We start from the raw sequence: 15,525 nt of genomic DNA, 5'->3' as shown, positions 1-15,525 counted from the left end.
AAGTAAAATACAACCATATTAAAGATTAATACCATAAATTGTTTCACAATCACAGTATACTTATACAGTATGGCAAAGATTATAGCATAACGATAGTTATGATTCATAGCTGCATTATTATTGACATTTTTCGTACAATATATGGACTATATATAGGTAATAAAATTTTCTTATCTCGTTATTTTGAAATTTTTATTAATGTTATTGTAAAAAATCCAATAACTGATAACCTGTTTTTTATGTTATACGCGAGTTTTAAAAAAATCGAAAAATATGAAAAACTATAAACTCAATAATTTTATTAAAATAAAAATAAGAATATTTGATGTATAATTAATAAAAAAGTATTAATTACAATAAAAATATATAAACAAAAATAAAAATATAATTTTAAATAAAAAAATCAAAAGTCAGAGCTATATTATAAAACAACTTAGATTAAATAAAGCATACTTTGTTAAGGCACTATCATTACGATTTATCTGTATCATGTATCTAATTACATTAATATGCATCACAAACTGGTGTAGTCACATATTTTCAATTGATTATAAATGTAGCAAACTTTTTAAAGATGCTAATCAAAACAACATTATTTCAATCTTTTCAATTAGGCAATCACATAATGTTTGCAAGAACATAAACTGATTCTCTCTTATTGCAACACTATATCAAAATTAGTACGCGCAATCGCGTTTATAATTACAACTTTAATTTACAAAATAGATATTTGTTAGCCTTTAATCCAAAAGTATCGTAGAGCTAAACGACTAATTTCCGAAAATATTGCAACATGTGCGAGCTTCGTAATTAACAAATTTAATTGGTAATTACTTATTTGCTAAAACGCGGCAAGTTATACATCACGCTTTTGTACGCCGCAACAGCTGTCAGTAGTCACAATTAACTTTCCGAAAATGTCTGTTATCGCGGCAAATACATGATTATGTAATTGTACGTGGTCATTGCACATTGTGCCTAAATACGTACAATGCCAGGAAAATTTGTAAAGGCCGGAAACTGGTTAAGCGACATTTTTAATGCTGTACTTTGGTCCATAAATGAGGACAATTACATTCGTCCGCCAACGTTTCTGGAATTTTTATGAGAGTTTCATTAACGCTCGTTTCTCATTGGGATTTTTGTTCTGCAATGCAGACGCAAGTAAAAAAAGAAAGAGCCTGCTTAAAGAATTACAAAGCGCTGCATTCAATTTAATCTTCGAGCCACAATTAAACGCGCTAAAATCAGAACATTTACTGCATATCGAAGTCGAGGGATTAAGAAATGCTTCGCCCATTCTCGATCAAGTTTTCAGCCAATTCTGCGAAAAGTCAGCGCAATATATATATATATATATATATATATATATATATAACATTTTATTGATTTTATTCTTATTACTTCCATTAGTATTTTCTACGCAAATAGAAATAGTAAAAAGACACTGCAATATTGTCAAATTTAAGTAAATGGCAAAAATATACATAGAGTTTATAATTTATCGTAATTTTGTGATTACATATATGCATACAAATATCAGATACGTTTTATAGAAGAAATAAAGTAAAGTTTGTAATCATACTGATGTTTTTGAAATGATAAAATTATATTGTAACGTTGTATTTGTTATAGGAGAATATCATCTCATTACAACAAACACTTTTACTCTGTTTTCACTTTATAATATCAAACGTATTTTAATTTAATACTAAAAAAAAAACAGAATAAATGGAAACATTCAGAAACGAGAAGATGTTACATTTTAATTGATAGGAAAAGCAACTAGTATAAATACGACGTATCTATATTAAACACGAAGTACGATTCAATATCAAAAAGCAGAAAATTGCATAATTTATAGACAAAACAGAAATTTTTAAAATTCGTGTACGAGTATAGGATAAGAGGCGCAAGAAATTCAACAATAAATAACTTAAAAATATTAAAATATGTTTACATATGACACGATCGCATCTGTCCATATATATGTATTAATAATTCGTCATCTCTAAACTATAATAGTCAAGCATATATCCAAAATAATAAATGTCAAATAGTCACTTGTGCTTATAAATAATACGGTATATAATTTCGACTAAAATTTTACAATTTGAAATAAACTTGGATGTACTCTCTTTCGAGAAAAATTGTTTTTTATAATTTATAAATTAAAAGAATTTGTCTCGAATTAAACATAAAAACGGATAATAAATGCAAATTTTTGTTATTTTGTACAGTAAACATTTAATACATAGATATAAATATTCATATAATATTATTTTTTTATTTAATTTTATTTTAGAACCATATTTATCGGATGCACGAGAGAACTGTGTGAAAAAGTTTATAATTAATTTTATATTGTGCAGTTGTGTAAAATTTGATATTAAACACACATATTTTCACTAATACTTTCAGTGAATCAAAAGTTATTGAAGAAATCTCATTTTCTATTTTTTAGTCTTTGTTATTTTATACTAACAAAATTTCATATTATATTTCATGTTTTATAGAATCTGTGATTTTAAATTTCCTCTTTTTAGACATTTTTCCCCTAGAAAACATATTTCGCGGTTTTCCGTTTTTCACCTTATATCTGATAGAACTTTTTTCTTTACGTATGTTACCCCATTTTCTCCATCTCATCAATTCGCGGTGCGGTTGGAGCGAGATAAAAAATTGGGTGCAAGCTATTTTACGAAAAATGAAAGATTTATTATTCATCAGATAATTGCTTTTTTCATCAGATTGAATAGCCTCAAATATTATCGAAGCAAACAATTTGATGATTCAGTATCGTATATTCACCATCATGCTCTCCTTACATAATAATAAAATGAGGATTAACAGATAAAACAACTATTGACAGTAAATAGGAAAGAATAGTATACAATAAAATACGAGAGAGAGTCAATAATTATCCGCACTCTATTTCTATAACTCATTAGAACAACAGTAGAGAACATACATATACAATCATTTTTTAACGTAGTCTCTTTGCTTTTCAATGCAATTATTCTAGCGTTCCACAAGCTTGTATGTACCTTCGGAAAAAATTTTTTTGATTTATCCCTCAGCCATGTTGCATCGCTTCTTGCACATGCTGATTGTTGTTGCATGACAATGCATGCCCAAATACTGCTGTCCGCGCTGTTCAAACGCTATACATATATAGTCCAGATCTCGCTCTCTCGGATTACCATTTGTTTAGTCCAGCTATTATAAATTCGTTAAGACTTATAAGAGATCGTTAATTTTCCATAGATCAACATTTGCAAGATGCTATGCATACATGCCTGAGAGACAAACCAAAAACTTTTTTGTCGAAGATATATGCAATAAGTTAAAAAATAACGTAATTGTACGTTCTCTACTGTTGTTCTAATAAATTATAAAAATAAAATGAGAATAATTATTGACTCACCCTTGTATAATGTATACAATAAGTAAATTATTAAATTTTTATTTGCAAAAAAATTATTCACAAAAAATGAGTTTTCTGTTTTACTTACTATACCGCTATAATTCTTTATAAAAAATTGTAATACATAGAATGAGACTTTTTGGCCGGTATTCATATAGTCGGATCTTATATTTAAGATCGTCTTAAGTACAATCTTAAGATGTTATGAACCAATCACAGAGCCGTATTAGTATCTTAAGATATTACTTGAGACGATCTTGAAATAAGATCCGACTATGAATACCGGGCTTTATTTCAAGACATAAACCACATAGAATGTATGCAAGTGACTATAGGTGGCATATACATATCCATAGGTGTATTCATACCGTATAACTTCGTAAACTCTTCTTTATGCCGTATTAAACTTGCTATCGACAAAGCAATTGTCACGCACAACACATTAATTCACAGCACCTAAACGATGCAGAGAAATGATTTCCACGTACACAATACATCGCGCGACGAAACTTGGTGCGCATGTATTACGTCAAACTTATCTAATTTGCATGTGCTTTTCAAAGTTACGATGGAAATTATGTGTTAAGCGAAAATTGAATGGGAAGGCGCATAACTTCCGCGCGCTCGTAAGCATGTGTACAATCAATTGATGCATAATTGTTGATAATGTGACCTTTTAGCTCTCCGCCGAACTTACGATCATGTCATAATTTCATATAAATATTCAACTCAAGGAATACATATCGCTCATTTACTACAGCAACGACATAACTCAAAAATTGTCATTTTTGAACCGATTACAAAAGAAATTTGAAAATTCAATACACTGATCGAATAAAAAGCTAATATATAGCTAGATATTTTCGTTCCTCTACAATCAGTTATTGCACCAAAATTGTATTTAAAAGTAATATTACCAAATTTTAATAATTCAAAATATTCAAACTTATTTTTTGAAAAAATTTGTTTTCTGAGTTATGTCATTGTTGTAGTAAATGATATGTTACTTCAATTGCAACCCGCAAAGCAATGGACGTTATTTTAGCGAAGAATAAACATTTAGTATTAAAATTTATGAAATAACTCGGCACATACTTATAAAAAGCAAACGAGATTTTCCGATACATATACAACATGATCATGTATCAATAATTCAGTATAGATACGATGGAAATTACGTTTGCTGCAGCAAAACTCGCTGCCTGTCGATTTCTATCGAGAGAAATGATGTCGTGTGGTGTTAAATCATAAATTATATTATCCGACAAGAAACTAAAAAGTTGACATAAGAAGAAGCGTCTGCAAATTTTCTGGAAGTTATAATAGAAAAATCACAATTTCTTTTTTTTTGTTAGTGACACTTTTTCGGATTATTAATTAGGATTATATACCAGTTCTTTACTGTGTTGACTTTGAAGGACAGTTTTTGAAGTTATTAAAGTTAAGCTTTTCAACAATTAAAGAAAATAATAATATAAAAATCTATAAGAATAAAATAAAAATCGTAAGTGTGTAAAAATAATACTTTATTATATTTTCACATTTCTATTAATCATCATGATGTATAATTTTCTTTGCTTTGTATAAAATTTCCATCTTTTTTTGGATACAATTATTTAAAAAATGGTGCAATAAAATTATCACTTTTCACATCAAGTATTTCTACAAATTTTTTAGGTGTGTAAAAAAAATTCTTCATATCTATATATGATATCTATACATGATTGATAAACCGTCAACCTGGATATAGAAAGATAGAGATACGAATAGAGAAGATATAAAAAATCTTATTTTTTACATAATTTTATATTATTTTTAATTTGGAATAAATATATTTTTAAGGAGATATTATTTTCAAATACGCAATATTACAAATTAAAGTTATGAAAACAGATGGGATTTAATTCATCCCGCCTCTAGGGAAAATTTACCTTTACTCTTGCCAAAAGCTTTTTAATCAAGAGATGATGCCCTTTTAGCTCAATGGAAAACGAGATATTTTAAATATTGTATTCCTTGAAGTTCTTCATTCTATGAGTGCCTGACTTTGAATCACTTGATAATCTTTGAATATGAAAGTTCTCAATATATTTATGAAATATATTAGTTGCAACGTGCTCGGAATTTTGTGGATACTGACACAAGAGCCTACTTTTGTAAGCAAAAAGGTATACATTATCATAGTATTTTCTACACTCTCTAAATCTGAATCAGTGACTATTCACTGATTCAGATTTAGAGAGCAGCACGTGCCCCTGCAATATCTGGCGCAGGAAGCGAAACGTAAAACGCACACGTTCTACATCAAAATGTACTTTAGCTCTTTAGTACGAGTGACGTATACGTATAGACGACACCATTCATAATATAAAATAAATATAACATTACAATGTATTTTTATTCTATTTGAAAGAAAAACACTTGCTGTATCGCGTAATTTGCGCGAATAACATTGAAGATTGACCTGGTTCAATTCAATAAAGCTTATTATTATTCAACACCATGTAGCATGTCAATTATCATGTAAACACATGTTATAACGCATCGTAAATTTTCATTATAAAATGCATATAGCGATCGATTAAATCCTAACTTTACGTTCTCATTAGAAGTAAATCGATACATAAATTATTAAACAACTAACCAAAATGAAAATCAAAATATTACAGTCATCATAGTACTCCTCATTATAATGCCAAACGTTTGTCACATAATTACGAAACTCATTCTATTACGTTAAATTATATCGTAGTTCAGAATTAAAATAGTAAGATAAGGTGAATTAATTAGGTGTGAAGATAACACGTTTTATTTCTTATAATCGTATATTTTCTTCCCTCCTTCACACGGCTAACTTACTTTCATAAAGATACACATAACTATGCAAATTTGCAATTTTTTATTCCGGTGCATAATAACTCTATCACACTATTTTTATTAATATTAATTATAAATATCATTCATAAATGCAAAAAGGTATTTAAAATGCAAAAGATTTCGATTTTTTTACATCGGTATCGAGTGTTGAATAATTAAATATAAAGCATTTAATTTTTTATTACTTGTAAAATACTCTACGAATTAAATAATTATTACCATCGAATAACGTATATACAATAATCTTGATTCTGATGATCTAAAGAACAATAATGACAATGATGACTTAATTTCCCATAATTGCGATTACTTGATCAAAGTCAATCAAGAAGATTTTTCGAGTAATTTTATATAATTTTTAGTTTTTTCTGAGAAAAGATGTTCTACTACTTCTAGTATTATATTTCTTATTGCTAGCTCTTGACGAGTTATACGAGCGACTCGCATGAAATTCTAGGAGTTCGCTTCTAGTTACTTCTTTTTCTGTAACTTTTCACGTGCACTTGTAACTTTATATACCAATATATGGTACGTATAGTACATACCTGCACCACTTCAAATATCGAACTAATTTTTCTGCACTTTAATCATTTTATTTTACCTACTCAACTGTAAAGTGAAATCTGTAATATTGAATCTTTTTTAAATAATTAATTCTTTACTATTTTAATCATTTTTTTAATCTAAATAGAAAATAAAATATCCAAGTTGATAAAGCATTATGTATACAATTTTGTACTTACATTGTATATATATTAATTATATGTATACGTAATCTATATAATAAAATAATAGACATAAATAAATATCTCTTTTAATAAGTACACATTTATATTGTGTATATATTATTTCCATATATAAAATACGAAGTATTTCTTATTTTCCCGATTTCGTTTATGACAAAAAAATAAAAAGAAATTCTATCGATAATTCATGAGTCATGCAGAAAAAGTCGATGCGATATCGACGAGGCGTATAATAATTTGCGATGAGTCAGATAGAGAATTATTAAAGAATTTTAATGAACAGTCAAAGCTTCTTATTTGTCTCTTTTGTGACAAGCGTTAATTTCATTTAAGTCGACTTTTCTACTACCGCAAAGTACATAGTTTACACTTGAGTGAAAGGACTCCTTCTATTGTCTATTGTCCTCATTTATTTGTCTTTATTCTTCGCTTTGTTGCATTCTCCACTCTATCATATCGTTTTATCTTATCGTTTTTTCGATTCAGCTACGATGATGAATATCTTGCTATTCTTGCTTGCTTTACAATAAATATATATATGTATATATATGTCGTTCGTAAGTCACTGTTATTTTTATTTATAGATCGTATTTTATCCGCGGTGTTACAGATTGTTATAGATTGTAATCAGCTTGGACATTTCGTAGCTGCTATTATTTTTCTCATTTTCTAGAAACATAAATATTGTTAAAACTTGTTAAAAACAAGTTCTTGTATAAAATGTTATGAACATTATATATTTGGGTGTGAATATCTCAGCTGCTCTTTTTAATATATTATAATTAAATAGCACAATCGTTGTTTGCATGAAAAATTTCGTTTATTAAACTCTTTCACAAGTATATTATCAAAAGTCGGGCCATGACTGCACATAAAATTAATTTAATTTAAAAAATGACAGATTTATATCTGGCTTTAATAATTGATAAACAACTACTGTATATACAGTGTTCGGTAACAATCGTCGAATCTCTTGTATGCAAGTATAAGAGTGAGTAGTCTTCTCGACCGAGTAGAAAAGTTTTCTACCATTTTGCGAAATTCGCAATACTTGAGAATGGTATGTCTCTTCTTGCCGCGCGCTTCTACTCGAATAGATTGGCTGATCTTTTTTAATTGATTTCTTAGTAAGTATTGCGAATTTTGCAAAATGATAGAAGACTTTACTACTCGGTTTTACTCACTCTATTTGCGTACAAGAGGTTCGGCGATTATTACCGGACATCCTGTAGAATTTTTGCATTGTAATCATTAATTCCGATAATAATGTATTCTTTGTTTAAGTTATTTATTATACAATTTAGTAAATAATTATGTAACGTATATTTTAAAAACAAAATCTTGTTGCTACCTATAATGTCTCTTATTAGCTTTAGAAAGTAAAAATTTAATACAAAGTGAATAGGAAAAGTACGATTTACGATACATTCAAAAATATGCATTGAAATTACTACTAATTATTTTATGCTTCTTGAACAATGCATACAAATTATCAAAATCATGAACGTATGTATTAAAACTTTCACCAAGACTTCGCGCAATTAAAACTATATATTGATTGTTGATAAAATACCCGAACCAACCATCAATAACTTTCCAGCAAATTGCCACCTACACCAGCATTTCATGTACCTATCACAGGAAATCGATTGAAGAGCTTTATCGACAGAATAATTGCACTTAGCAACATTCCGTTCCTGACACGGCACCATCTCTATCAATTTTCTAATTTCTATTACAATAATTACAGCCAAGCCTTTCAAACTTATCGAGTCTATTGTCGTAAAGTTAATAAGATATGGATAGCATTTTTGATCCTGATTAAGTTCATATAAAAACTTTAGAAATTACTAGATGATATTTAGAGAGCATCCGCAATTAATACTCATTTAATGTTATCGAATTTGCTTTGTAATTTTTTATATTTAAGACATTTGAAATTGTAGTAAACCTTAATTGGTAGAAGATTGTGTGAAATTATTTAACTTTGCGATTATGAGAAGCACAGAGCGCGCTCGACAAAATACCGAAATGTTTCTATAACTCTGAAAAATGAATACTGTTTTTATAAAATTTGTTATTTTATTAAAAGCTTTTATATTTCGTTTTGACACAGATTGAATTTCTCAATCAAGAATTTATTGTTTTATTTAGCTTTCTAATTGCAAATGTATTTTAATTAATTGGCGTTTAATTTTACCAAAAAAGAACCCAATGTTATTATTATATTTACATGAACCAAAATAGATTAATAACGTAATGTCTTAATTAAATTATTATCATATTTCTCTTTATAATAAAATTTCTTTAAATCTAATTACTGACAATTTGTCGGAGAATAGTATAGATAACAACAATATAAATGTCAAATTTTTTATATTGTTTCGATCAACTTTAAATTATTTTTATATTAAAATGAATCAAGTATCGTCCTATTGATAAAAAATTTATTATAAAATTGATTTTGCTCTAAAATGCCAGAGGAGCACATCTTCAATGCTTCAGAATAATAAATCACAAAACCCTTCTTAAGGATAAAGATAAGGCTTCTTGCTTATTCTTATCACACGTCAACTTTGTACTTTAATATATTCGAAAAAAGTAATACTTTAGAAAACTTATAAATGCATTGGAAGCATGCACATATCTGCCATGTGTCAAACGAGATGACGGTACTTCGAAAGAATATCGTCACCAGATCTTAAAGTAAGATTTTTCTTCAAACAATGTACAGCGCGAACCACATGCGCCCTGCGAGACACGAGATTCTCTTCTTGTGCAGTGAGAAATGTGTAACGGCCGCGCGAATAAAAACCAGTGTCACAATATAAAAAAAACCAGGCGTCAGCATTAAAATATCAAAGAGCGAATAAGTATGCTCTGCGAGATTACTTCGGTATAACAAAAGATCAGTACGGCGAAGTGGAACCTATAATGCAACTGCTCTTGACTGTGAAACAAAGCTGAACGTGTTTAATCAATTAACATCTACTAATACAGCAATACTTTGACATGTCCTTATTCTGCTTACTCGATCCTCACGTAAGCTTACATTAACTAGAACATAAAAAAAAAATCGTCGTTATAACAAATATGTATATATCATAAAAATTTGAGATCTACTTGAATTGGAGAAGAATAATAATCGTAACAAATAGATCACTACAAGAGACATGAGAGATAAAAATTGTCACCCTATTCCAGAGTGCACGAGTATCCGGCGAAGTTCTCGTTCTTGAAATCGATATCTGATAGAGTTGACGTAAAACTCGTGTCGATTTGTAACTCATACTTCATACAAAGTCGATTTTTCCTTGACAAAGAACAAACAACTTTTAAAGTATAAACTATTAACAAAGAAGAATTCCTCAGAAAATTCAAATATCAAACCCATACGTTTAGTTCTTCATCTTTACAATTTTAGCAGAAAAAGATAGTTCACTACATACTTTATCTTTATTGATGTAAGATTAATTATAACAAAATTCTTAATCTTATAATTAAGTTAGCTTTTTATTATATATTACAAACTCTAATTATTATATTCCTCTTATACAATTTTATTGGTTCATTTCTCTCTCAACAGTAATTTAATTTGTTGCAATTTGGTGCAAAAATATTAATTTTAATTTCATAAAAAAAAGTTACTTTTCTTATCCAGATTTTATTAGAAAATTAAATTTATAAATAAAAAGGAATATAACGTAATATGCACGAGATACTTGATATAATGTTAAAATATTTAATAAAATAATATTTAAATATTAAATACTGGACATCTTATGCTCTGCATCGAATACTTCCACGTGATTTAAAAAAATGATATGCAATGTGCGCTTCGTTGTCTTATGTTACACGAAAAAAAAAATAACGAAAATTCTTAACATAGAGTACCTTTCCGTGTCAACTATTCAAGCTTGTATCTGGCATGTGTTATGCGCCAACACGCAAGCTAAAAATGCATGACAACCATAAAAACATGACATGGTCTCGTATAACAAAAAAAAAACCCGATGCGTAAAATCATTTCTTTTTACTTCGCGTTTATAAGTATTTAATGCGTCACTAGGTATATATATGTGTATAAAGAAACACTCTTTTTAAATTATGCTCTGTGAAGACTGTGCTCCATGAAAGATGAACTTTTTCGTAACGGAAAAAAATATACTGAGAAATGTATATTATATAATACGAGGTGAAAGATACTCAAATGAGTATGATGCAAATGAGTATAATGTCTAATGAGTACGATGCTGTCCGGAAATTAAAACCAGCCCAGCGTGAAAGTAATACTTATTACGTACGGTCGGCTCATATTTTTACCAAATATATATCTTTCTTCCGATTTCAAATTATCAAACACATTATATTTCTATAAAAATTAGATTTTATGAAAATATTTGTTAAAAACTTCTTTACAACTTAAATATTTTTAGAGATTGTAAGACAGATGGTTCTCAAAGAGATAAATTACAAGTCTAATGAGAGTAATAATCAGAGCGCACAAATTACCTTACAATTAATAGTGTAATTTAAACAGATCAAATTAGTAATATCAAATCGAATATTTCTTTCTTACTATCCATAACAGAGAAAATGATATATGCCATATAATTTAACGAAGTCAAAGCGATAAGAATCCTAGTTTCTGAGCCGAAGAAAAATTCTTGTGAGTTGAATACTTATAAAGTAACTTTCACTTTTTTTTAATTGCATTTCTTATATTTTGACAAAACATTAGCGATCAAGATTTCGTATATATTGCATTATCTTTATAAAATTATATGTTATATTATTTTTAATCGATTTTCGTTTGAGGAGAGTTCAAAATTACAAATTAAAACGATTCGATTGGCATAAAATGTAATTAATTCATTTAAACCATGCTGTCAGTTACAACGTTATTTATGCGCACCATTATTTGCGCTTTGGGCTTTATTTTAGCACAATCATTTATTTCATTAAAACTGTTTCAAATCAAATAATTTAATAGTTTTAGCAAATTTGGTCGTATTTTTTCTGTTAAAAAATATTTATTTATTTATTTGCATTCGTTATTATAGTCTCTGTTCCTCTACTTTAATTTCTTTATTAACATACATAATTATATAACACATGTTCCGCAACGTAATTATCGAATAACATTTAATTTCTGCTAGCACAAGTTTTTAGTCAATTACTGGCCAAGATCTGCACTGAGATTTTCTGTAAATAAAACGAAGATAAATAACGACGACGGGATTAAATAGTGGAGAAACAAGGCAAATTTAGGAGCACGAAGAAGCGAAGAATAGAAGTAACAAATTGAGTTGTTTGCGCGGTTGTGGTCCAAGTTCGTGAAAACACTCTGTTCAAACAGCGTCGGACATTATGGAGGTGACGGTAATAAATTTACAGTAATTCTTCAAACACTCGATGAGCATGCGATGAGCGATTTTGCATAAAAGTACGCGCAATTCATGTAAATGCGTCGGTCTTTCGCGCTCAAGTCTCTTGCGCATATTGATTTTAATTCAAAACTCGCTCGCAAAATTGTGTCATTAATGATGATGAATTGTTCGCGAGACTGATAATCTCTCGCGGAATTTTGAATGCATTTTATAATTAAACCGATTATTCTAAGAATAATAATTGTAATTAATAATTATTGTAATTGTGCGATTCGCTCACAGCAGATGAAGCTCATCATTGATTCACGAAACACATTCATTTATTACATTCATTGATTATACGCACTTGATGTGAATAATGACTGAGCCAATTTGTAACAGCAATTATTTTTGCGGAACAATTTTGCTTGAAGTCTGTTTACTGCATGTACAGTACCGGCGTGCCTCGACTTAGTATTCCGATTCTTCTTAAGTAAACGGAATGCCAGCGCCAGGGCCTCTGATAATAGATAGGGATTCCTCGAATACTAGAATGCAATCTCATTTCAAAATCGCGTAAAAGCAATCGAGATTACAACACTCAATTTCATTTCGCAACACCTGTTACACTCCAGCCATAAAATTGTTTATTATAGACTTAAATCTCCTAGTCGCGCTGTGCTTTTGATGCTAGGACAGTGAAATTTGCATTTACAATCTGTCAGCGGAGCAACTGCTAACACAGAAAATATGAAAATTGCGTTACGGCATAATATTCTAACATGATAATTTTCCCACGGGTTACTCGGGTTATCCGATTAATTACACACAAGCCGTAACTAATTCAATTTATGTAGTAATAAAGGGTACGTGCAAACTGTATAACCGGAACACATCAATATTCGTTATATATGTGTTTAGTTTGAATCGATATATTTTAATTTTTTTTAGTAGAAAGCAAAAGGACTTTAACTTTTTAATGTTATCTAGAAAGCGATAAGAAAGTTTCAGCATCTTTTGTATGTCAAATTGACTTTTTAACCTGTGTAAGATTTTTTAATATCTCGCTCTTTCAAAATTTTAAAACAATTTATACACATATTATTGTTTTAAAAACTTTTAAACATATAAAAGCCTGACAATATAGTACTAAACTTGATACAGATTTCAACTATATAGCTTATGAATATTATAATAATATTAAATATGTATACGTATACAACTTACCAGATGATAGAGAGCCAGATTCACATATACTGATCACAAATTATTAAATATGATAACTCAATTTGAAATTAATTAATTACGTTATTGACATTAAATTAATAGCCTCATGTGATTAAATAATCTATTCAATATGTGTCATAACATTTATTGCCGCAATAAATGAGACGCGTGAATATTATAGATATTACAACATAAACGTCAACGTGTAGGTACCGCCGCGTTAATTGTCCGTATGCTTTCGCCTTACAAGACTTCATTAATTAAAGTGTTCGCGATATATCATGGTGATGAGTTGACATCAAACGCACCGTATGTCGTCCGTAAAATATAGTCTCATACAATATCGCATATTTCGCAACATAAGCACGTAATATGTAATATCCGGAGCGCCGACACCTTCAATGCGAGAATTAGTGCGGAAAGATAAGTGCACATTTAAACGTAAGCATTATATAATTGTGATTAACGTAACTTTGTGATTTATAAAAAATTAATTTTGCACGAAAAATTTTTCATTTTTAATTAGCGCGATACATTTTTACGTGTTATTAAATTTTTTATACAAACTAAACATTAATTTGCGTTTGCGCGCGCACATTAAAAATTAAGTTAAATATCATTTAGATCTTTGACGCATTTTCTATCCACCGTTTATTATCAACTTTACGTCCTGTGTAAAATACTCAATGTTTATCTCAATGTCAAATATTATTCTTATTTGTAACGTATACCGTCTTTAATATTACAAAATATTATCTAACGATTCATTTTATTATTAATTTATCAGGCATTTATCGTTAATTGTCTGCGATAAATTTATCTATTTATGTGTTATCTATTTTCGTTACCATTATCTTATCACCTGCTAACGAATAGTTGAATTAATAACAGCGTTTAAACGGATACTGTCGGCATGATTAATTCACTAGCATGTAGATATGCGGCTAATTGTCTTCTGATGAGCATTCGAAATTCACAGTCCGTCGTTTGCATTACATCCCGATTGAGCATATATTTGTCGCGATACGAGTAAAAATTAACATAAATATTTATTGCCAAATTCTTATTTTAACTCGCCTTCTTCGTCTTACGTTTTAATTTAGAACAATTTTAAAATTATCTTTGTTTTGATTTATACTTTTTTGCACTTTTGCAACAATAAATTGTTAAATGTATCATGTAATCATCGATAGTGATTTTCTGTATAATTTTACTGATTTCTCATCGAAGATCGCACGAATTTGAAAGTTATATTCGGGACATTCGGGAGAAACGTGTTTTCGGCACGGAGATCGCGCGCGTACTGAAAATCCCAGCAACCACCCCATCGACCCTCACTATCTGCCCTCGTTCCAATACAGACAACGACGTACATGTAATGCGCGTACGTATAAAACGCATAAGCTATATATATTTGGGGTTGATAAAAGTAAGAATCTAAGAATGGCATTTGTCAAATGTATCCCCCTTACAAATTTCTATTATTTATTATTCTCTTACTTATATTGTTTCTCTCAATTGTAATAATAACGAACGAGAAATATTATCTTTGTACCATACTTTATATGGTACAAAATATTGTAATTATATATTTATGTTCTCTCTCTCTCTCTCTCTCTCTCTCTCTCTCTCTCTCTCTCTCTCCCTCCCTCTCTCTCTCTCTCTCAGAAATTAATCATGCTATATTTTCAGTTGAACATACAAGTTTATGATATACAATTTCAATCATTTTTCTATAGTCGATTGTTCAATTAAATGTGAGACACTTTGGAAACTTACTCGTGCTGTGCATTAAGTTATCAACCAAGACTGTAACAATTTTGTATTCGCTTTGTGACAATTATATCATCTGTTGCCTATTCAGAAGATCGTATTACCC

At 29.1% G+C, this 15,525-nt stretch overlaps 1 protein-coding gene across 6 annotated transcripts in view; it reads right to left on the bottom strand.

The window, feature by feature from the left end:
- The window catches only part of LOC139808518 (probable G-protein coupled receptor No18), a 44,879-nt gene extending 29,920 nt beyond the window's left edge, over positions 1-14,959 (bottom strand). Inside the window, exons 1-2 of one of the 6 annotated variants that reach the window (XM_071770582.1) lie at positions 14,495-14,959; positions 13,647-14,042 (exon numbers count right to left, since the gene is read on the bottom strand). The gene's annotated coding sequence lies outside the window, so the exon portion shown is untranslated. The other 5 variants (XM_071770584.1, XM_071770585.1, XM_071770587.1 and 2 more) reach the window with 5 other exon arrangements.
- Between the last annotated feature and the right edge of the window lie 566 nt (positions 14,960-15,525).

The sequence above is a fragment of the Temnothorax longispinosus genome, chromosome 2 (genome assembly GCF_030848805.1).
Source record: "Temnothorax longispinosus isolate EJ_2023e chromosome 2, Tlon_JGU_v1, whole genome shotgun sequence".
NCBI lineage: Eukaryota > Metazoa > Arthropoda > Insecta > Hymenoptera > Formicidae > Temnothorax > Temnothorax longispinosus.
The sequence above is the reverse complement of the archived record's forward strand: the minus strand, read 5'-3'. Positions and strand labels throughout refer to the sequence as shown.